General features: G+C 40.5%; 1 protein-coding gene across 6 annotated transcripts in view; it reads left to right on the forward strand.

Moving 5' to 3' along the window:
• The first annotated feature begins 1,353 nt into the window (after window positions 1-1,353).
• Window positions 1,354-24,035, forward strand: part of P4HA2 (prolyl 4-hydroxylase subunit alpha 2) — a 62,293-nt gene continuing 39,611 nt past the window's right edge. For 2 of the 6 annotated variants that reach the window (XM_036752403.1, XM_036752398.1), the window contains exon 1: window positions 1,417-1,489. The gene's annotated coding sequence lies outside the window, so the exon portion shown is untranslated. Of the gene's footprint in view, window positions 1,490-8,858; window positions 8,907-24,035 lie in introns of those variants that run through there. The other 4 variants (XM_036752402.1, XM_036752401.1, XM_036752400.1 and 1 more) reach the window with 3 other exon arrangements.

The following is a 24,035-nucleotide window of genomic DNA, read 5'->3' on the forward strand; positions in this document are numbered from 1 at the left end:
GAAGAGATTTGGAGATGACTTCTAGGATCCCTTCTAGCTCTAAATATATGATCTAATGACATTAAGAGCACAAACACTAGTGGATAGAGTGCAAGATTTGAAATAAAAAAGACCTGGGTTCAGATCCTACTTCTGATAATAGCTGTGTGACCTTGGGCAGGTCACTTTCTATTTCTTCCTCTGTAAAGTAAGGAGGCTGGGCTAAGTCCCTTCCAGGTCTAAGTCTGTGATTCCATGACCCATATCTCTTTTGTATTTGTATGCCTGTAATTATATACATTTATCTCTGTATAATTATGTTTGTTTCTGCACCAGTAGTATCTATGCATATGAGAATATGTGGGTGTACCCATGTGTGAACGAATATTATCTTTCTAAGTTCAAGCGTGTCTTTCTATTCATGAAGGTGTGAGCATGATCCACAAATATGTGAACACCAGTGTTTGCTGAATTCAGGGAGTCTGGAACACATTTGGTACTTGAGGTTGAATATTGGGCACCTTCTGCTTTTGGCCTCAGTCACTGATGAGATTGTCAGATGTGCTTTTTGCCTCATTCATGAAAAAATAAGGCACTAACATATTCAGGAAACACGGCAATTTGGTCATTACTTTGGGGAAGCTCAGTGTGAATGCTCAGGCTCTGGGAGGATCAGCGACCACACTAGGAGCCGAGTAGAAGGACACCCCGGGATGACTGATAGAGATGTTAATGCCCCTGTTGGTCTTTGGTTATCACTTCTAATGAATGAGCTGACCAATGTGCCGTCTTGGAGGGATCTTTGGGAGACACCGATTCTCTTATTAAGGTCCCATCCAGCTGTCACATTATTTTCTCGGGGCTGTGTTTAGCAAGTGCCTTAGAGGATGGTCCCCCATTTCCAGGAGGAACAGTGAGAAAGAGAGAGAATAGTGTAGAAGAAAGAAAACTAGATTTGGAGTTAGAAGAACCGGATTCAAACCCCAGCTCTATTACTTACTCCCTGGGTGACCCTGGGGGCCCCTCCAGCTCTAAAGCCGTGATTCCTGACTTGAAAAGAATCAGACGGGTGGGGAGGGCAGCTCTGGCCTGAGTGCCCCAGGTTGGTCTCTAACCTTTCCTCTCCGTTCTCACCTGACCAGAGCAATGTATTGACCCTTTTGCAGGAGGGAAGAGCTGAAGGGCACTGGGGCTTTTTCCAGCTCATCTTGCAAGGCAGTTCCTAGGCATTCCTCGGTGTGAGGTCGTCGGGGTTTTGGCTCTCTGGGTCTGGCCGGCCGGCTCTGCCCCCTGCTCGCTGCTCCCTGCTCCAAGGAATACGGGCGGGGCCGGGCAGTCTGCCCAGGAGGGAGGGAAAGAAGGGAGGTGGGGGCTTTACGTGGCCGCTGCTCAATCTGGGCGGGAGGCGGAGCTGGCGAGGAGGAAGAAGCCAGAGTGAGCCCGAGTCTGGCGGGGCCGAAGCTGCCAGGCTGCTGCTGCTGCCGCCGCCAGGGACAAGTCGTCTGCTCAGGTGAGTTGCGCTCGGGGGCCCGGCTCCGGAGGGACAAGTGAGGTCCCTAGCTGATGTGGAGTGCCAGCCTAGAGCTCTTTCTCGGTCCCCGCTCCGCCCCCCCCCCCCCCCCAGTGATGCCGGCGCCCCCCGGGGGCCTGCTGTACTCCAGCCAAAGATGATCTCATAGCTGAGGCTCTTGGCCCGTCTCCCCACACGGAACCAATGAAACCAGGAGACAGGGAAGCGCAGGGACCAGTTGGGGATCTCCAAGCACTGCATCAGAAAGGACCGTCCTGAGTGGGAGGCTCCCCTTGCCACACCTAGCACCCCTCCCTTAGGTCCAATTTCCCTATAATTTTATCTATTGGTCCCTGCAGGATTGTGTACCTCTGCCTGTCCATCAGCTTTTCTGGGCAGGTCTATGGGGGAGACAGGGATTCATAGAACTCCCCAGCCGCCGCTTTCTCGGTGTTGCATGTTCACTTCTCACTCATCTGACGGCTGGACAGCTGGGCTTCTTTTATTCTTCTTGCCTGAGGGGGTCAGAGGTGGGGAGATGACTGGGCACTTTTTGCCCTTAGAGTAGTGGATGCCTGAAGGCTTGTCTTCCCCCACCCCCCTCTTCTACGGGCCTTCTCCCACAAGAGCTTTTGAACTAGTCTTGTATCCCAGCGCTGTCTGCACATGTAACGGGGCTGATGTCCAGATGGAGATGGCCAACGAGTCTATATCCTCCTGGCAGTAGGAAGGGACAGTGGGGCACAGTGATCAGAACTGAACTGGAGTCAGAAGGCTTGAGTCTGGGCAAGTCAGTTAACTTCTTTGGAAGTTAAATTCCTCATTTATAAAACAAGGGGGATCCAAAGGTGAGTCTATGTAGAACTACTCCCTGAGGGTTAGGGAGGTTTCTTGTGGGTTCTAGACATTTGATGAGTAGAGGCAACTTTCCATTAAATCGCTGTTGTTTCGAACACCAAGTCATTTTCTGCAGAAACACCCAGAGCCGAAGCTATCCCCCCTCAGAACTTGTGGGAGTGCTCAGTGATGATTGTAGTCCTCCTTACTTCAATTTGGGACACCTTTCCTCGTTGGAGACTAGAGCAATAGGGAAACAACACACTTGTGGAGCTATCTGTAGGCAGATTTGTGTGGATGTGGATTTACTTTTCCTCTTGGGGGTGGAACGAGGAGAGAGAGGGTGTCCAGATCTGTGATTTCTTCAGTATAGGGAACTCTTGGTGTGGAAAGTACCTTTGCTGTTGCAGATTGGCAACTCATCCTTAATTTACAGTCAGCCATCTGAAGGCACTGAGAAATTAAGTGACTCGTGGGGTTTCTAAATCCAAGTGTTCTAAATCCAAAGCTGTCCTCTCCAACACGGTCATGCTGTTTCTCAGATGTGGGGCAGAGTATGAAAACATTGAAAATGACACTACAGCATTTTCTGGGTGTCATGGCCTTTTTGGAGTCCTCAAAAATCCTGGTATAAGAAAGAAATAGAATCTTCCAGGTCCCTGAAGCCAATGTGTTATGTCAGGGGTTTTATAAAAATGAGGCAGTTTTAAGTTCGTCAGAAATGACACTTTCCATCCCTCTGTGAGGATCTGAGCGGATATTCTGGGACAGGGCAAAAATTGGGGTCCTTCTGGATACCTCCAAAATTCTGCACGTTCTTAATGACCTTATATAGACTTTTTCAGCTTTCATTGATTACTGTGGTTATGGAAGGAAGGACAACTCTTGAATTGTGCTAACACACTCTTTTATGGGATCCACAGGGGGCCCTCTCTAATTCACATGTTGAAGGTTTGGTGAGCAATTCTGCACTCCCTTATGTGATGTGGCAAGACTTCATTCTGGAAAGACCAAGTCAAGAAAGCACAGGATTAAAGTGTTCTTGTGCCTTCACAGCTCAGCAGAGGAAATTTAACTCTAAAGTGAAGAGGGAGAGGCCACTACTTTCATCAGTATAGGGAACTATACTCGAGGCTTGGTTGACTAGGGGTATTGCTTATGGAAAACTTTTTTTTTTCCCAGGGAAGAAACTGGCTGGCTGAGCTGCAGGGCATCCCTGATGTGAACTGGGGGAGGGGTAGACTACCTTCTCACTCTGAATCCACTCAAGTGTGTTAGTGGTAACAAATTTTTCTTAGAGGGAAAATTTTTGTTTGTATTTGGCTTGGTCTATCAATGGGGTGTTCGTTCATTCATTTTTTATCTCTTTACTGTCTTTGAGACTTTCCCAACTACTGAATGTCAGAGTGATAAGAGGAGACTTTCATACTGTCACGTAGAAGACTTAAATGAAGACATGAAATAAGACCGCCAGGTAGTATTCTGTAAGTGTCAAACAGAAGAGAGACAATAAGCAACCAAGAGTTCAGGGGAGGGAGACGCCAGTCAGGGTATTGGGGAAGACTTTATAGAAAAAGTGGGATTGGAAGATGGCCTCAAAGGGTGAATAGAATTTGAAAAGGTACAAAGGAAGGTGAGACCTCGTAAGCTCTGTCTCATTTCCCAAAGAGAAGTGAAGGGACCTGCTGAGAAGTGAGTGCCTGGCCAGGTTTACATGATCCTATACTCTCAGATTGGAAGAAGAGCCACTCTGTAGTGAGTCCTAGTTTGATCAGCTGAGGATGTGCTCCTTGGTCCCGGGGATCATGTTAATATTTAATATTGTGCAGCTGGAGTTTGTCAGGAAATGTGGTAATGTAAGCATGAAAAAGCATGTGTTATGTAGTGAGGCCAAAAGTGAGACTCTGAAAAGGAAGATTATATCCAGGCATTTTAGGAAAATTAAGGGCCTTGGGAAGGGATACCACTTCTCCTTAGGAAGAAGTTTTTTCAGGCAGAATCGGCATTGGTAGGAATGGGACATGGACTCCCTTTTAAACTTCAGCCATGGTAGGTGGGATGTTGTTTGTTTATTTTTTTCCAATTACATATACAAACAATTTTTAACATTAGTTTTTTTAAATTTTGAGTTCCAGATTCTCTCCTTTCCTTCCTCCCCTCCCCCTTCACTGAAAAGGCAATTTGATATCGATTATACATGTGCAGTCATGTAAGCAAGTTTCCGTATTACTCATGTTGTGAAAGAAAACACAGACAAAAAAATGAAAAAATAAAGTAAAAAATATGCTTTAATCTGTATTTAGACTCCTTCAGTTCTTTCTCTGGAGGTGGATGGCATTTTTCATCATCAGTTCTTTGGAACTGTTTTGGATTTTTGTATTGCTGAGACTAGCTAAGTCATTCACAGTTAACCATGATATGATATTGATGTTACTGTGTACAGTGTTCTCTGGTTTGGCTCAGTTCTCTTTGCATCACTTTATATAAGTCTCTCCAGGTTTTTCTGAAAGCATGGAATGTTGTTTGTAAAGGCGAAGCCTGGATGGATCAGTTTTTATCACTTTCCATGTGTGTTAAAAGATCTGTGGTCTCTGCCCAGGAGACAGATTACATAGAGGCCTCTTGTTCTGAATGTCTCATTGGTTACTTCACCAATGCTGAAGTAGTAAGACTCTTAGGCTAGGAGTCAGAACATTTGGTCTAGCCTTAACTCTACCAGTCTTTGGGCTGGTTATTACTCTGGACATCTGTAAAATGGGTACGGTGCAACGAGCACTAGATTTAGAGACCGCCAATCCAGATTAAAAACTAACCTCTTTCACTCAACTTCCTGTGGGATCTTGGGTTTGGACTCAACGACCTTTGTGTCACATGGTCCCTTCCAGTTCTGAATCTACGATCCTATTATTTGCCCTTGTTTTGCTCTGACACACCTCACAGAAATCTCAAGGATAAAATGTTATAATGCATGAAATTTGTCCAAATAGAAGGTGTTAGTACTTTTTTTTTTTGGGCTAAAGGCCTCATGGAAAGTCAGTTTGGGAATGAAATGGTAACATTATTCATTCCATAAACATTTAAGTGCTTAATGCCAGGCACCATGCTAGATGTTTGTTATATGTAGCCATAGAAATAAAATAGCCCCTGTCTTTAAGGAAGGAATAGTCTATCGGAGAAACAATATATTCTCATAGAAATAAATACAAAATGTATACCAAATAAATCCAAAGTTATTTTAGTGGGGAAAGGCACTAGAACCTGAGAGGATTAGAAAAGGCCTCGTGTAAGTAGTGGAGCTTGGACTAAACTTTCAGGGAACATAGGGACTCTACAAGGTGGAGGGAAGCAAGGAGAGCATTCTAATTATAAGGGACAGCCAGGGTACAGAGGAAAGAGGTGGCCTCTCATGTATAGGCACCACAAATGGTCTGGTTTGTCTGGAATGTTGAATGTACAAAGAGGAGCAACGAACAAGTTAAGGTAGTCTGGAGCCAGATCATGAAGGGCTTTAAATGCCAAACAGTGGAGTTAGAGAAGTTATTGCTATTAAGGAGATTAGTCAGAAGCATCGCAAAATATTCATTTCAACCAACCCGTCTGTGGACAGTAGTATTTCTGGCTTTCTCTTCTTACGATCTCCAGCACCTGGACTCTAGGTGCTCACTGATGGGAGGAAGATGGCATAGATGTTAGTGATTTCCTAGGCCACTATGGCCACAGGATAGACTCCTAGGAAGAGGAGCAAGGACATGTTAGCCATGTACCCCACATGCTGAGCTTTTAGAGGTGCTTTGTTGCCAGCTCAGAGTATGGTTTTTGATTTCTGATTCGCCAGATTTTAGAGCATGAGCCTTACTGCCCAGGATTTCCAGGGCAAGTCTGGGACCTTTTGCCTTCTCAGGAGAAGTAATGCACACCCAGTTTGGTTGCTTGTTTCCTTTGAAAACAAGTCTTGTCTGTAAAAGGGAGGGAGGAGGGAGACAATATTTGAGGAACAACGTGGCAGCTGGGGGTGGAAGAGCTGGCCAGCAAGAAAAGACAGTTTGGATCACCCCTGGCTCATTTTGGAATTATGTTGGAGAGACAGAGAGATCTGACTTAACCGGCGGTTCATGTGAAAAAAAAATTGCTGGAGTTTTTAATGTGACCAAAAAGATCCCTATGGTCTGGCAGTGTGAAGTAGAAGCAAAAAGCCAACCTTAGCCTGCAGTAATAGAATCATTTTCTAGAACAAGGGAGCTCTGTGACTGGCTGACCACATCTGGAGTCAAATGTCTATTTCTGGGTACCTTGCTTTAAGAGGGACATTAGCAAAGAGGAATGTGTCCAGATGAGTCTCCAGAATGATGAGGGGACTAGAAATTACCTCTTGTAGGGAATGGATGAAGTGACATGAAGAGGTGTTTAGCTTAGAGAATAAAAGATTTAGAGGAAGGGACCATGGCAATTATTTTCAAATATCTGAAGTGTTATCACATAGAAAAGGTAGTTTCACCTATAAATCAAGTAACAATCTGAGTTCTCTGAAATTCTCTGAGGCCTTCATCCTGCTGCTCTTTAGTCATTTCAGTGGTGTCTGACTCCTTGTGACCCTTTTTGGGTTTTCTTGGCAAAGATACTGGAGTGGTTTGCCATTTCGCTCTGCAGCTCATTTTACACATGAGGAAATTGAGGCACACAGGGTGAAGTTACTTGCTTAGGATCACACAGCTAGTTAAGTGTCTGAGGCTGGATTTGAACTCAGGAAGGTGAATCTTCCTGACTCCAGGCTTAGCACTCTGTCCTCTGTGCCAGTTGCCTGATTTTATGAAATTCTCTGAGGCTTTAATCTGAGAGATGGTTCAGTCCTTGGGGGAGCCGGGAAGATAAATTCTTGGGGAGCAAATGTCCTGGAGCTAAGCTGCTCCTATGGCACCAGAGTTGGTTCTCTTTTTTTAGAGGTCTGAAAGGGCATGCCCTTGTAGAGGAAAAGGCCTGAAGATGAGCTAGAGAACTTACTACTGTTCTGTTCTAAGCAGCTTTAAAGCTTATGGACCTCTGTCTTTAACATTCAGGAGGAATCTGTGATGGTCAGTGGAGGGTGGGCTACCTGTACCTGGGCTGAAGTTTAAGAACCTACATTATTCCATGGCCTGTTGGTCTGAGTTTAGTTATTGGCTTCATTTTGGTTTTATTCTCTTTCTTTTTTTTTAAATCCTTAATCCAATTATTTGGTTTTGTCTGTTGTTCCCAAGACTGAGTCCTGAACATTCAAGTGTGTGTGTGTGTGTGTGTGTGTGTGTGTGTGTGCATGCATGTATTGTTTAAAATAACCATTTGTGGCTACACTGCTGTCTTTTAGTCCAAGGTGAAGCAAAGAGAGAAATCGTAGGATCATATCATAAACTTAGAGCTAGAAGGAAGCTCAGAGGCCATTGAGTCCAAATAATTGAGATAATAGCTTCGGTACCTCTGCATTACCTTCTAAATAAATTCCAAATTTAGTCTGGAGGCTAAAGTCTTCCACTATCTGACCCCGGCCCCTTGGTGGTTCAGTGCCTAGAACTATGGGTCTTAGAATCAGGAAGACCTGAATTCAAATCCTGCCTCAAGTACTAAGTAGTTGTATTACCCTGTAAATGGAGAGCTGCCCTCGATGGTCTCTGGGATTCCTTCTAGCCCTAAGTCTATGATCCTATGATTTCTCCCTTTGCTTCTCTTTGGAATAAAAGGCAGCCGTGTAGCCACATATTTTTTTTTTAAACTCAGATTCTATGTTTCTAAGATAACATGTTCTAGTGGCTCTAGGGAACTACCTGAAAGACAGGGGAAATCAGCCAGAATGATGCGTATTGAGGAGAGATAAAAGTTCAGAGAGCTCCCCAAGTGGACGGGAGATTAGGGATAGGTGTCTAAAAAGTGGACAGAAGCCCAGATCATTACAGCCAGCGGCTAAGAGGCCAGAGAGTAGACAAGAGGAGTGCAGAATGCTAGAGCGGTGTATTTTTACTGTTGTTTAAAGATAGAGATGTTTTGGTTATGGAATCTGACATCTTACACAAGGGTACACTGATTAACCAGACAGAGAGAGAAAAGCCCATGGGATCAGTGGATCTACAGATGAATTGAACCTCAGGTTAAGTGATAGCCCCAAGGTCACAATAATTGTCAGAGGTAGAATTTGAGTCTAGGTCTTCTGGTTCCAGAACCCATGCTCTTTCCACTGTGCAAATCAGCCTCAGGTAATTACCAAAGGTAATCAGATCTTTCCTGATGAGTTCTTAGAATGAGAGATCATTCTTGCATCTACTTGGTAAGGACCTCAGATGTTCTTCCTGATTCATGGAACAGGTGGGATGGTTCAAGGCTGCTCATGGGGGTGACCTGAGCTGTCTGGCTGCCTTGACTGCCATTGAGAACATACTTTGAATGTTGCCCTTACCTACTGGACATGTGCTCTGTCATGGAGAAGCCTATTGTGGAATCAGTGCTTCCAGTTTTCAAAATTGTTCATTTTTAGCACCCTGGTATGGAGCAGGATTTGGAGCACCAAGGGACATTACTTACTGACTACCAGGAGGAGAACAAGGGAATGGCTCAGGTATGTTGGAGGAATGGTTCAGTGGACGGAGCCCTGGCTCAGAAGTCAGGAGATTTGAGTCCTTGTCCCAGCTCTCCTGCATTATATGACCTTGGACAAGTCACTTCCCTTTCTGAGGCTGTCCTCTGTAAAATCCCTTCCACACCTCTTACAGGCTAGGTTTGAGAATACAGTGGAATAATGGATGGATTTGACTCCAGTCCTTTTGTGTTCAGGTTTTGATTCTAATTGGTCCAAGACAGAGAAAAAGCTCTTTTCCAGTACTACCTTTGGAAGTCTGTATTGGCTTTGTAGCCTCCTGTTTGAATAGCATTCAAGGTGCCCTGTAATCTGGCTCCAATTTACCCCTGTGTCTTATTTCACCCCACCCCACTTCCGTTACTCTGAGCTATAGCCAAATAGGTATTAACTAGCCTTTCCTTGATCTTGTGCTGTCTTCTTCTGCCTCCCCAAACTTGCATAGGTCATTTTCCATGCCTGGAATAAACTCTTGATTCCTTTTAGCTGAAAGCATTTTCTCTGTCCTCAAATACTCCTAGAGTGTTATGTCTGGATCTCATTTTCTGCTATCACTCTGGACTTTTGGTCGTATTTTGCTAGATACATGTTATAATCTTTGTTCCCCCAGATCCCAAACTTTTCTCCTGCTGTTTTCCAGTCTAGAAAGTTTGCCCTGTTCCTTTCAGCCTCTCCACATCCTACACATCCTTCAAGGTCCAGCTTAAATGTTACCTTTTCCAGGATATCTTCTTTGATGGTTAAGATTCCCAGTGTTATCTTCCTAATAAAGTTATCATGCAACTTTCTTTTTTCTTTTCCTTTTTTCTTCCCTGCCCTAGTGATGGCTACCATTAGACACAAGTATGTATATATATGGGCAAAATCATTCTTTACATAGTATATTTATTACTTCTTTCTCTGGATGCAGATAGTGTCTTCCTTCATATGTGCTTTGTAGTTAATTTGGGTATTTATAATAGTCAAAATGACATAATCACTCAAAGTTGTTCTTAAAACAATGTTACTGTTACTGTATACAGTTCTCTTGGTTCTGCTTATTTAGCTCTTCATTACCTCATGCAAGTCTAAACATGTTTTTCTAAGATTATCAAGCTCATCACTTCTTGCAGCACAGTAATATTCCATCACAATCATACATGACAATTTGTTCAGGCATTCCCCAGTTGACGGGCATCCTCACAATTTCCAATTCTTTGTACTACAAAGAGAGCTGCAATAAATATTCTAGAACATATAGGTTCTTTTCTTTTTTCTCCCAGTCATCTTGGGAAACAAGATCTCTTAGATACGTTTAATAGAGGATGAACAAGAGGCAGAAATCACTGTGTGTCCACGATCACACACATATATCTGTGTGTCTTGGGGGATGAATGTAAGAAGAAAATAACTCATGCTTGTGGCTTTAGATGAGTGTTTGAGCCTTTTGCCTGTGAAATGGATGTTTTCAATGTATTGATACACATAGATCGGTTGGCATACAAATCAAGGCTTACCCGTAGGAGGACAGCTGGTGGTGGCATGTGTACAATTTTGAAGGGTGTGGTGGTAAAAAGCTGCATGCATTTGGGAAACATCTGGCAGATGTACTCAGAGTATGCTCATAGAACATCTTTGAGGTAGGAGTGGGATGATAATTAGAAACTTAATGTATGCTGTTGTGAGTATGGGCAGGCGCCAGGGAGACTGGCTCCTCTCTTAAAGGAAAAATACATGTCAACGAAGGGCCGTGTTTAGTCTCTCTTCACCATTTGCCTGGACTGTGGTAATATCTTCCTGATTGGTTTCCCTGCCTCCTAAGTGTCCCCTTCAGCATAGCTACCCTTCTGTGCTTTGGCTCACTGTTGTGGGCTTTTTGTACTCTGGATCTCAGCAGGAACCTGGAAGATCGAGGGAAACCAGAGGAGCAGGTGAAGTATTGCTCAAATAGCTGTGCCTAGGGTATTTAGGAATAGGTGTGTGATTACTTTTGCCAAAGGATAGAAGACTAATCTTGCCTTTGGGAGAATTGTTTTAGCGGTAGAGAAAACTGGCTCCTGTAAGCCTTCAGCACATATTGGACACGGCAGCTGCGTGGGTAAGCCCTGTCTGTCACAGATGGCATTCGTGTTTTAGAGCTATCTGGGGGTGGTGTTGTGGTATATGTGTGTAGGTCCCCTCTCGCCTCCCTCCAGATGTCTTATATACCATAGCCATGTTCGGTTCTTACTCTGTGATGATATTTAGATATAGCCTTTTATAGTGTGAGCTGAAACTTGAAGCCATAGGTAAAAAAGGATATTGCTAAGGGGGAGAGCATCCAAAGAGGGTAAGCCAGGATGGTGAAGGGTTTCCAGTCCATGTCATGTGAGCACCATGGAAGGACCCAGAGATGTTTAACCCTAGGAAGAGAAGACTTGGGCTAGGAAAGCAGGATAGATAAGGGGACTGTGATAGCATGAAGTCTTTGAAGGATTATCATGTGGTAAGAGGGATAGATTTCTTCTGCTTTGCCCTTGAAGAGCACAGTTAGGAATAATTAGTGAAGCTGTGGAGAAGCAAATTTAGGTTTGATGTGAGGAAAATTTTCTAGATCTACCCCGAAGTGAAATGGGCTGCCTTGAGAGTTCGTAGGTTCCCTTTCTTGGAGGTCTTCAAGTAGAGGCCAGAGAACCACTTTGGGGTATGAATTGAATTTCATGGCCCCTGATATTCCTTCCAACTCTCTAATTATTTGTTTCTGTGACTCCATCCTGTCTTTTTAGGAGGGTATTTGACAGCCCCAGATGTGATATGTATGGCCTCTGGCACTAAAACCAAGACCAAATGGTAGAGTCAGCCACAACAAGGTAGCACATTCCAGCCCCTGAAAGTGGATGCTTCTTTCTCTACAGTCTACTGAAACTGCTCTCTTCAAAGTAACCAGGGATCTTCTAATGACCAAAATCCAAATTTCAGTCCTTATCTTACCTACCTTGATCTTTCCATAGTATTTTACATCATTCACCGTCCTCTCCTTGATATTCTCTTCTTTCTTGGAAGCCACAGTCTTCTGGTTCCCCTTTCTCTCTAACCGCTCTTGGCTGCTTCATTAGCTCCCTGTCCTCCTGTCTCTGACCTCTTTTTTATGGGTGTCCCTCTTCTTTTTTTTTTCTACTCTCTCCCCTGTCAGCATCCTACCACTTTAAATTACCACCTCTACTCAGATGACTCCCATATCTGTTTCTAGTTCTGATCTCTCTCGGCCTCCAGTCCCACATTTCCAACTGCCTGCTGGACATCTCCATTTAAATGTCCTACCAGTACCTCTAACTGAGTCTGTTTAAATCCGAGCTCATCATCTTCCTCTCTAAATTTCCCCTCTTCCAAGTCACCCAAACCCTAAACCTAAAAGTAACCTTTGACTCTTGCTTCTCCCTCCCCAACCTGCTCCCATCCAATAAATTGCCAAGTGCTATTGATTCTACCTCCACAATCTAACTTACATCCATCCTCTCCTAGTACAGGCCCTTATGACTTTTAGTTTTTAACTGGTTTCCTTGTTCTCTGTTGATTCCTTCCCCAATCCATCCTTCACAGAGCTGGCAAAAGCATCTTTAATGCACAGGATCCTATCATGTAGCTCCCCTGCTTAAGAAACCTTCAGTAGCTTCTCATTACCTACATGAGAAAATATAAATTCTTTTGAATAGCATTCAAGGTGCCCTGTAATCTGGCTCCAATTTACCCCTGTGTCTTATTTCACCCCACCCCACTTCCGTTACTCTGAGCTATAGCCAAATAGGTATTAACTAGCCTTTCCTTGATCTTGTGCTGTCTTCTTCTGCCTCCCCAAACTTGCATAGGTCATTTTCCATGCCTGGAATAAACTCTTGATTCCTTTTAGCTGAAAGCATTTTCTCTGTCCTCAAATACTCCTAGAGTGTTATGTCTGGATCTCATTTTCTGCTATCACTCTGGACTTTTGGTCGTATTTTGCTAGATACATGTTATAATCTTTGTTCCCCCAGATCCCAAACTTTTCTCCTGCTGTTTTCCAGTCTAGAAAGTTTGCCCTGTTCCTTTCAGCCTCTCCACATCCTACACATCCTTCAAGGTCCAGCTTAAATGTTACCTTTTCCAGGATATCTTCTTTGATGGTTAAGATTCCCAGTGTTATCTTCCTTTCTGCAAGTATTCCCTATGCTGAGAGTGTATTTGACATCACTTAGTACTTGGTTAGATGGACTTTTATGCACTGTTCTCAAGTTATTTCCATAATAAAAGTTAAAATGACATCCTTAAGATAATATATTGCTTTTACATAGTGCTTTAAAGTTAGCAACATTCCTTACATGTTGTTCATTTGTTTCAGTAACATCTGACTGTTAGTGACCCCACTTGGGACTTTCTTGGGAAAGATGCTGGAGTGATTTGCCATTTCTTTCTCCAGCTCATCTTATAGATGAAGAAACTGAGGCAAAGAGGATTAAGTGACTTGCCCAGCTAATACATGTCTGAGGCTGGATTTGAACTCTGGTCTTCCTGACTCCAGGCCCAGCATTCTATCCACTGCACCACCTAGCTGCCCTGCTCCTTCCATATGTTATATGAACCTCAGAACAGTTCTATATACTGGTACCATGGGTATTATTAGCCCCATTTCACTGATGAAAAAACTGAGCCTCAGAGAAGTTAAGTAATTTGCCCAGGTGGAAATAGCTAGCAAGTAGAAGAAATGAGCTTTGAACCTTAGTCTTCTTGATTCTGAGAATAGCATTTTGTACATTATAAAACAGTACCTTTTTGATGTGAATCCTGCTGCTTCAACAAGATTGTGAGTTTTCTCAAGCTTACTGTAGCTTCTCTGCTATCACTCCCACAGCATAGCTGAGCCCAGGACTAGGCACACAAGAGGCATCAGAATCTTTTTCACTGGCTACCTTGATGTCCTGGATCAACATTGTGGTCCGTACAGCAAGGAGGCACCAATTGAGCCAGACATAGTGAGCAGGTACAACCGGCTGCTTCCCCTGCTGTCGACCTCAGAAGTTAAGAATTTAGCAAGATCCTAGAATCCCTCGAAATTGTGTCAAGAACTGTGATTTCATTGGTGTGAGAAAAGTCCCTCTGCCAATGCAGATTGGTGTCTGCTGTACAACCTTTAGTCTTGGACAGTTGCCTAGGGCCCTGGAGAAGTTCTGTGATTTGCCTTGAGTCACGTAGCTAGTATGTGGCAGAGGAGGACATTGAATTTTGGTCTTTTTGACTCCGAGGCCAGCTCTCTATGTACTCTCACATTGCCTTTCTAGCCACAAATTCATCTAAACCTCTTTTAATGATGCTTGGCTTAGGCTGTACCACATCTGAGGGTATCAATTCCATTCAATTATTTCTCTTTTTTCTTCAATTATTTCTAAATTTACATTTTTGAAGATTCCACTGAGTTCCTTTATGCTTGTAATCTGAGTCTGGTGACAGTCTATGTTTTCCTTCTCTATCCGTTTCCTTTGCGATTGGATAGATGTTGACCACAGCCCATCTCAATCTGTCACTGTTCCAGACTGAGAAGGCTTCCTTCAGCTTTTCAGTCACTTTATAGTTATCCCTTCCTTATTGTGGAGGTCAGGGGCACGGTGCCCCGCGATCTGGAAATCCATGTAAAATTTTTTTGGCTCTCCCTTGGTACCATAGAAGAAGTCCAAATTTTTTTTCCTTTTTCTTTTGTGGGGTGTTTACAGTACCTTATTGTAAAATTTGGGTTAGGTATTTGTTCATAGGCCACGTAGTATAATACTTTACATATATTTTATACACTTCTGAGTTTCTAAATTTTTTTCTGTGCTGTCTGCTGGCCTTTCCGTGTCATCTGTGGTTTCTGCAAAACTCCCCCCAAATTCTCATTTAATTTGTTATGCTGACCCACAAAATATCAAAACTGTGATGAGGAATACTGTGATATGGATATGGACAGCAGCCCCCTTTCCTCATATGAATCACTTGGGCTGACCTTCTCTGGACTTTCACCGGCTCTGTAAATTGTTCCATGAGGTTCAGCCCCAGATGTGCCCACAGTGTTAACATACATGGATGCACATAAAAGCATTTGCTGATTGCTTTCCATTTCCCTCACTGATGATATAGAGCATTGTTGGTTTGGGAGAAAGGCCTGTTGGGGAATAAAATCCAGGGGGCAGCTGGGGCTTGGCTGGGACTCGAGCTTTTTGCACAGGAAAAGGACCAAGAAAATGTTTGCCATGAGTGTGAGCACCTTATTCTGCTAGCTCTTGAGGAGGAAATTCCTAAGGAATTATTCACCACAGAAAGTCTGTGAAAGTCCCATGGAAATACCTAATAATCAAATCTAATAACAAGAAAATCTCATAGCAGCATTGTTTGTTCTAGCAGAGAACTGGAAACAAAGTGGGTGTCTAATAGCTTAGGAATAACTGAACAAATTATACTATATGAATGTAATGGAATATTATTATGCCGTAAGAAGTGGTGAAAGGGGTAACTTCAGAGAAACCTGTGAGGACTCGTATGAGTGAAACATGATCGATGCAATGGCCAGTTATGCCTCTGGAAGACTAATGAAAAATCAGCTTCTTACCTCTTAGCAAATAAGTTATGAACTTAAGGTACAGAGTGTGCCATATGTTTTCCCATCTAGCCAAATGTGTGGGTTTGTTTTGGGTAACATACTTTTTTTTATAAGGCAGAGCGTTTCTTTCTTTTTAGGAGGGGCAGGGGGAGGGCACAGGTATTGAAAGGAGTTATAAGAGAGAGTAGATACTGAGGGAGGGATTATGATACTGAAAGAATAGAAGAAAAGAAAGGAAAAAAAACATAAGCAGAAAAATGAAGAAAGAAGTTCAGAAAGAGACACAGAAAAGCAGGACAACATTGGAACTATAAGGTTAGATTTGAATTATATAAAGAGAAAACCAAACTTTATGTAGTAGGAGGGAAAAGACAAACTGTATATAATAGAAGTTCCATATACAATTCCCCTTTTTATTAGCCTTCGAATATTGAAATGTTTATATATTTGTTAATGTTAAATTCATAATTGAATAAAAAATGTAAAGGATATTAAAGATATTATCTGGAAGAGAATGAAACATCCAGAGGAGCACCTGTTATTTTTCATTAGAGAAGCTGAGAAGCAGGGTATTTTGTCCAGCCAAATTGGCCTTGCTATTCCTTACACTTGCCGTTCCAACCGTGTCTATGTACACAGAGACAGCACAGGCTGTCTCCTATGGCAAAAATACACTCCCTCCTCATTTCTGCCTCTTAGAATGCCTAGTTTTCTTCAAAGCTCAGCTTAGTAACTGCTTTCTACAATGGTCCTTTCCTGAATCTCTCCCACTTTCTAGTGCCTCCAAATTGCTTCCTATTTCTTATATATGTTGTTAAGGACTGTTAAAGGATCCTCTGAACTTGTCTTTTTGAATTGCCATTTTTTCCAGAAACACTGGACCCATAGCATTCAGGAAGCCCTGAATGTGTCAAGGATGAAGCTCCCATGAGCTGACATAATTTGTTGTTGCACCCCAAGCTGGACTCTCTGTGTGTCGTTGGGAGGCAAGACAGGTACCAGCCAGCCTGTGTCAGGCTGAGATAATGCTTGTGCAGCTGGGGTCCTTTGCAGATAAGCAGAACCTCCTATCTTCATAATCTAGCAGTTCCCAAGGGAAAAGAATTTGGCTTTTGCCATCACCTTTCTCCTCCCCATGGAGAGTGGTTTTGTCTTTTTTCCCACCTTTGCTGCACCATTCCCCTCCCATGTCACACCCCTTCCTGGTATCCCTTCCTCCCTTGGTTCTGCTATTACAAAAATGTAAACTTCTGTTTGAACTGGGAACTCTTTTGGGTTCCACATGCATGTTCATTTCTCTTGTAATAAACCTGGTTTTCACGTAGGTTTCATGAAGTTGTGATAGCCTGTTGATACTGGTTTTGGCTTCCCCATTCCCTTAGATGATAATGTCTTCTCCTCTCAGGATCCCTTTCTTTAATTCTGAATTTATCTTCTTATCTACTTAGTTGTTTACATGCTTTTTCATTCATTAGAACATAAGCTTTTTGAGGGCAGGGACTATGTTTTTTGCCTTTCTTTGTATGCACAGTGCCTGACAGTTGGTAAGACCTCAATAAATGCTTATTGACTGACTGATTGACATATATGTGCATATTCTGTCTCCCCTTATAGTCTGTAAGCTCTTTAAGGGCAATGTCTTAGTATCATCAAGCCCTAGCATGGTATGTGGCACATAGTAGGTACTTAATAAGTTCTTGTGGATTGATTGACTGGAAATGACCTGTCCAAGGTCACAAGCTGAGCTCCCCTTGGCTGAAGTGTAGATCTGACCATGTCCCCTCCCTACTTATTCAATACCTTTAGGATCAAATATAAAATTCTTTGACTTTTTTCCTTTTTTTTTAACATTTTTGTTTAAAGTTTTGAGTTCCAAATTCTATCTCTCTCTCCCCCTCCCTGAGACGGTAAGCAATCAGATATAGATTATGCATGTGCAGTGACATAAAACATTTCCATATGAGTCATTTTGTACAAGAAGACTTGAATAAAAGAAAAAAAATGAAAGGAAGAAAATGAAAAATAGCATGCTTCAGTCTGCATTCAGACAATATGAGTTTTTTCTCCAGAGGTGGATAGTGTGCTTCATCATTAGTCCTTTGATATTGTCTTAGATCATTGTATTGCTGAGAATAGCTAAGTCATTCACCATTCTTCATTGAACAATGTTGTGGTTACTGTGTACAATGTTCTCCTGGTTCTGTTCACTTCACTATGCATTAGTTCATGTAAGTCTTTCCAGGTTTTTCTGAAATCTTCCTGCTTGTCATATCTTATAGCACAATAATAGTCCATTACAATCATATACCACAGCTTCTTTAGCCATTTCTCAGTTGATGAGCATCCCTTGGATTTCTAATTCTTAGACACCAGAAAAAGAGCTGCTATAAGTATTTTTGTACAAATAGGTCCTTTTACCTTTGTTGAATGTCTTTGGGATATAGACTTAGCAGTGGAATTGCTGGATCAAAGGATATGCACAATTTTACAGCCCTTTGGGCATAGTTTCAAATTGCTCTCCAGAATGGTTAAATCAGTTCACAACTCCATAAACAGTGTACTGGTGTGCCAGTTTTCCCATATCCCCACTAGCATCTAACATTTGCCTTTTTTGTCATATTAGCCACTCTGATGGGTATGAGATGGTACCTCAGAGTTGTTTCAATTTTCATTTCTCTGCTCAATAGTGATTTACAGCATTTTTCATATGTCTATAGATAACTTTGATTTCTTTGTCTGAAGACTGCCTGTTCATATCCTTTGACTGTTTTTCAATTGGGGAATTACTTGTATTTTTATAAATTTGACTCAATTCTCCAAATATTTGAGAAATGAAGCCTTTATCAGAGATACTTGTGGCAAAAATTTTCCCCAGTTTCCTGCTGTTCTTATAATTTTGCTTGCATTGGTTTTGTTTGTGCAAAAACTTTTTAATTTTGTGCAATCAAAATTATCTGTTTTATACTTTGTAATGGTCTCTATCTCTTGTTTGGTCCTAAATTCTTCCCTAATCCATAAATCTGAGAGATGAACAATTCCATGCTCTCTTAATGCTTATGGTATCACCCTTTATGTGCAAATCATGTACCCATTTTTACCTTATTTTGGTATATGGTATGAAATGTTGGCCTATACCTAGTTTTTTGCCATATAGTTTTCCAGTTTTCCCAGCAGTTTTTGTCAAATAATGAATTTTTGTTTCAAAAACTTGGATCTTTGGGTTAGATTACTATGGTCATTAACTGTAATGTAAATTGTACCTAGTCTATTTAGCTGACCCACCACTGTATTTCTTAGCCAATTCCAGACTGTGTTGATAATTACTGCTTTATAATACAGTTTGAGATCTGGCACAGCTAGGCCACCTTCTTTCACATTTTATTTTTATTGATTCTCTTTATATCCTTGAACTTTTGTTCTTCCAGATGAATTATGATATTATTTTTTCTAGCTCTATAAAGCAGTCTTTTGATAGTTTGATTGGTATGGCAGTGAATAAATAGATTAATTTAGGTAGAATTGCCATTTTTATTATATTGGCTTAGCCTACCCATGAGTAATTAGTACTTTTTCTTTTTTTTTTTTTGAGGAGGGAAAGCAAGGCAATTGGGGTTAAGTGACTCGCTGTATTGGGAATCAAGATGGGCTCTTAGCACTTATTCAACCAAGTGCCCTTGAAGAGTTTGACCTTTATTTCCTTGATTAAATTAGGAGTCCTTGATGACCTCTGTACTTCAAGGGAAAGCCTAGTTTACATGGGTTTGAATGACATGTTTGTGACATCAGAGGCTTTTAGACCACGTGGGTTTAAGTTGCATTTTTGTGATGATTTTAGGTCACATGGGTGAGTCGCATGTGTGACTCACCTTTGACCCTGAGCAAGACATAAACCCAGAGGTTGGCTCTCTCTTTCAGAGCTCTGAGCAGCAGCAGGAGTGGTGCGTGACTCTAGGCCAACCAGTTATTAGCTCCCCGGCTTTGATGTTGATGCTTCTGTGGTAACTGCATATTGTGATTTTGTCAGACAGAAATCTGTCTGTTGATTTGTGTTTATTTGCTCTGTTTGTATTTACTCTGAAGCTCAGGGTGCTGGCTTTCCCCCCGAGCTGAGTCAATGATATTTGTATGTTGTATTAAAGTAAGATTGTTAACCCCTTAATGTTGCTTTCCTTAGTAAAGCAGATCAAAAGAATCTGGACTTGCAGCATTCTTGATGTTGGGCTTGTGTTGGTTTTTCACCCCCACAGCAGCTGCTAGCCAAGTTGTTGCAACAGTTGCCCAAGGCCACACAGCTAGTAAGTGTGACAAATGTCTGAGGTCAGATTTGAACTCAGGTCCTCCTGACTCCAGGGCCAGTGCTCTACTCACTGCACCACCTAGCTGCTCCAAGTAGTAATTTTTCAGTTGTTTAGATCTGACTTTATTTGTGTGAAAAATGTGTTACAGTTGTGTTTCTATAGTTCCTGGGTTTGACCTGGCAGGTAGGCTCCTGAGTATTTTCTATTGTCTGTAGTTATTTTATTTTATTTTTTTTTAAATTTTTTTGCTTTTTGGCAGGGCTATCGGGGTTAAGTGACTTGCCCAAGGTCACACAGCTAGTACATGTGTCAAGTGTCTGAGGCCGGATTTGAACTCAGGTCCTCCTGACTCCAGGGCCGGTGCTCTACTCACTGTGCCACCTAGCTGCCCCTTCTGCAGTTATTTTAAATGGAGTTTCTCTTTCTGTCTCTTGCTGCTGGATTTTGTTGGTAATATATAGAAATACTGATGATTTAGGTGGGTTTATTTTGTATCCTGCAGCTTTGCTAAAGTTTTTAATAAGTTCAAATAGTATTTTAGTTGATTCTCTAGGATTTTCTGAGTATAACATCATATCATCTGCAAAGAGTGATAGCTTTGTTTCTTTATTGCCTATTCTAATTGCTTTAATTTCTTTTTCTTCTCTTTTGCTATAGCTAACATTTCTAGTACAATATTAAATAATAGAGGTGATAATGGGCATCCTTGCTTCACTCCTGATTGTATTGGGAAGACTTCTAACTTATCCCCATTACAGATAATGCTTGTTGATGGTTTTAGATAAATATTACTTATCATTTAAAGGTGAGCTCCATTTATTCCTATGCCACCTAGTGTTTTTAATAGGAATGGGTACTGTATTGTATCAAAGGCTTTTTCTGCATCTATTGAGATAATCATATGATTTCTTTTGGTTTTGTTATTCATATGGTCAATTACGCTGATAGTTTTCCTAATATTGAACTAGCCCTGCATTCCTGGTATAAATCTTGCTTGGTCATGGTATATGATCTTTGTGATATATTGCTGTAATCTCTTTGCTAGTATTTTATTTAAAAATTTTGCATCAATATTCATTAGGGAAATTGGTCTATAATTTTCTTTCTCTGTTTTGGTTCTTCCTGGTTTGGGTATCAAATATTTGTATCATAAAAGGAATTTGGAAGGACTCCTTTGCCTATTTTTCCAAATAGTTTATATAGTATTGTGATTAATTGTTCTCTAAATGTTTGGTAGAACTTGCTTGTGAATCCCCCGGTCCTGTAGATTTTTTTTTAGGAAGTTCATTGATGGCTTGTTCAATTTCTTTTTCTAAGATTGGGTTATTTAAATATTTTATTTTTTCTTCTGGTAATCTGGGCAATTTATATTTTTGTAGATACTCATCAATTTATTGGCATATAATTGAGCAAAATAGCTCCTCACAATTATCTTAATTTCCTCTTCATTGGTGGTGAATTCACCCCTTTCATTTTTTGATATTAGTAACTTGGTTTTCTCTTTTCCCTTTTTTAAATGAAATTAACTAATGGTTTATCTATTTTATTGGTTTCCCCCTGTAAAACCAGCTTCTAGTTTTATTTATTAGTTCAGTGGTTTTCTTATTTTAAATTTTATTAATTTCACCTTTGATTTTCAGGATTTTCAATTTGGTGTTTAATTGAGGATTTTTAATTTGTTCTTTTTTCTAGTTTTTTTTTTAGTTGCATGCCTAATTCATTGATCTGCTTTTTCTCTATTTTATTGATGTAAGAAATTAGAGATATAAATTTTCCCTTAAGTGCCACTTTGGCGGCATCCCATAAATTTTGGAGTGTTGTCTCATTGTTGTCATATTCTTTAATGACATTATCGCTTGTTTCTATGATTTGTTCTTTGATCCACTTATTTTTTTAGGATTAGATTTTTAAATTTCCAATTAATTTTTAACCTCTATAATAATCTCCATTATTGAATGAAGTTTTTATTGCATTATGATCTGAAAAGGATGCATTTGACATTTCTGCTTTTCTGCATTTGATTGTGAGGTTTTTAATGTCCTAATATATGGTTGATTTTTGCTTACGTGCCATGTACTGCTGAGAAAAAGGTATAGTCCTTTCTATTCCCATTCAATTTTCTCCACAGATCTATCATATCTAACTTTTCCAGAATTTTATTCACTTCCTTAACTTCTTTCTTGTTTTTTTTTGATTAGATTTATCCATGTCTCCCACTAGTATAGTTTTATTATCTATTTTCTCCTTTAACTCATTCAACTTCTTCAAAAATTTAGATGCTATATCATTTGGTGCATATATGTTTAGTATTGATATGACTTCATTGTCTATGGCACCTTTTAGCAAGGTATAGTTTCCTTCTTTATCTCTAAATTAGATCTATTTTTACTTTTGCTTTGTTTGAGATCATGATTGCTACCCCTGCTTTCTTTGCTTCAGCTGAAACATGACAGATTCTGCTTCAGCCCCTTACCTTTACCCTGTATGTATCTCTCTGCTTCAAATATGTTTCTTGTCAACAAAATATTTTAGGATTCTGGTTTTTAATCCATTCTTCTCTCCACTTTCATTTTATGGTTGAGTTCACCCCACACATTTATAGTTATGATAGCTAACTCTATATTTCCTTCCATGTTATTTTCACTTGTTTATCCCCCTCTCACTTTCTTACCCTCCACCCTTTCCCTCCTCACAAATGTTTTACTTCTGATCACTGTTTTCCCCAGTATACCTTCCCTTTTATCAGTCCCCTTTCTGCCTTCTATTATCCCTATCCTTTTTTAATTCCTTATAGGGTAAGATAGATTTCTATATCCAACTGAGTGTGTATGTTATTCCCTCTTTGAGCCAATTTTGATGAGACCAAGGTTTAAGCTTTGTCTGCTCCCCCCACCATGTTTCCCTCCACTATAAGAGCTCTTTTATGTCTTTTTTATGTGGGATAATTTACCCCATTCAAGCTCATCCTGTTCCTTCTTCTTCAGTGTATTTTTCTTTCTCATCCCCCCCTTTTTTTTTGGTATCATCAAAAATCACCTTATATTCAAACCTGTTGTCTACATATACTCCTTCTAATTGCTCTTACAATAATAAAGTTAAGTTACAAATGTTATCTATTGAAATTATCTATAGAATTGTATTATCTATAGAAATATAAAGTTTATCCTTATTGAATTTCTTATGTTTTTTTTTCTTTCTTGTTGCTTTTTTACCTTTTTATGTTTCCCTTGAGTTTTGTATTTGGAAGTCAATTTTTATTCAGCTCTGATCTTTTAATTAGAAATACTTGAAAGTTCTCTATTTTGTTAAATGTGCATCTTCCCTTCCTGAAAGATTATATTTAGTTTTTCAGGGTAGGTGTTTTTTGGTTGTAATCCTAACTCCTTTGCCTTCTAGTTTATCATATTCCAAGCCCTCATATTCTTTAAGGTAGAAGCTGCCAAATCCTGTGTAATACTGACTGTAGCTCCATGATATTAGGTTTATTTTATGATGCTTGCAATACTTTCTCCTCGATCTATGATCTCTGGAATTTGGCTGTGATGTTCCTGATGTTTTCATTTTGGGATCTCTTTCAGATGATGATTGGTGAATATATTCAATTTCTATTTTGCCCTGTGGTTCTAATATATCAGGGCAGTTTTCTTTGATAATTTCTCGAAAGATGTTTTCCAGGACTTATTTTTTTTTAATCATGTCTTTTAGTTAGTCCAATAATTCTTGTCTCTCCTGGAGCTATTTTCTAGGTCACTTGTTTTTCCAATGAGAAATGCCACATTTTCTCTTTTTTTTACTTTTTGGATTTTGTTTTATCATATCTTGATGTCTCACAGAGCCATTAGTTTTCACTTGTTCAATTCTAATTTTTAAGGATTTATTTTCTTCAGTGAGTTTTTGTACTTCCTTTTCCATTTGAAGAATTATATTTTTTAGGGAGTTGTTTTCCTCAGTAAATTTCTTATATTTTTTTGCTATTGACTCTTTTTTTTTTATGATTCTCTTGCATTACTCTCATTTCTTTCCCCAGTTTTTCTTCTACTTCTCTAATTTGCTTTTTAAGCTTTTCCAGGAATTCTTTTTGAGCCTGAGACCAAATTCCATTTTTCGTTGAGGCTTCACATGTAGCCATTTGGACACTATTGGCCCCTTCTAAGTTTATGCCTTGACCCTCTCTATCACCGTAGTAACTTTCTATAGTCAAGCTCTCTCTCTCTCTCTCTTTTTTTTTTGCTTATTTTTTCTTTCTTTTTT

This window comes from Trichosurus vulpecula, chromosome 3 (genome assembly GCF_011100635.1).
Source record: "Trichosurus vulpecula isolate mTriVul1 chromosome 3, mTriVul1.pri, whole genome shotgun sequence".
NCBI classification, from domain to species: domain Eukaryota; kingdom Metazoa; phylum Chordata; class Mammalia; order Diprotodontia; family Phalangeridae; genus Trichosurus; species Trichosurus vulpecula.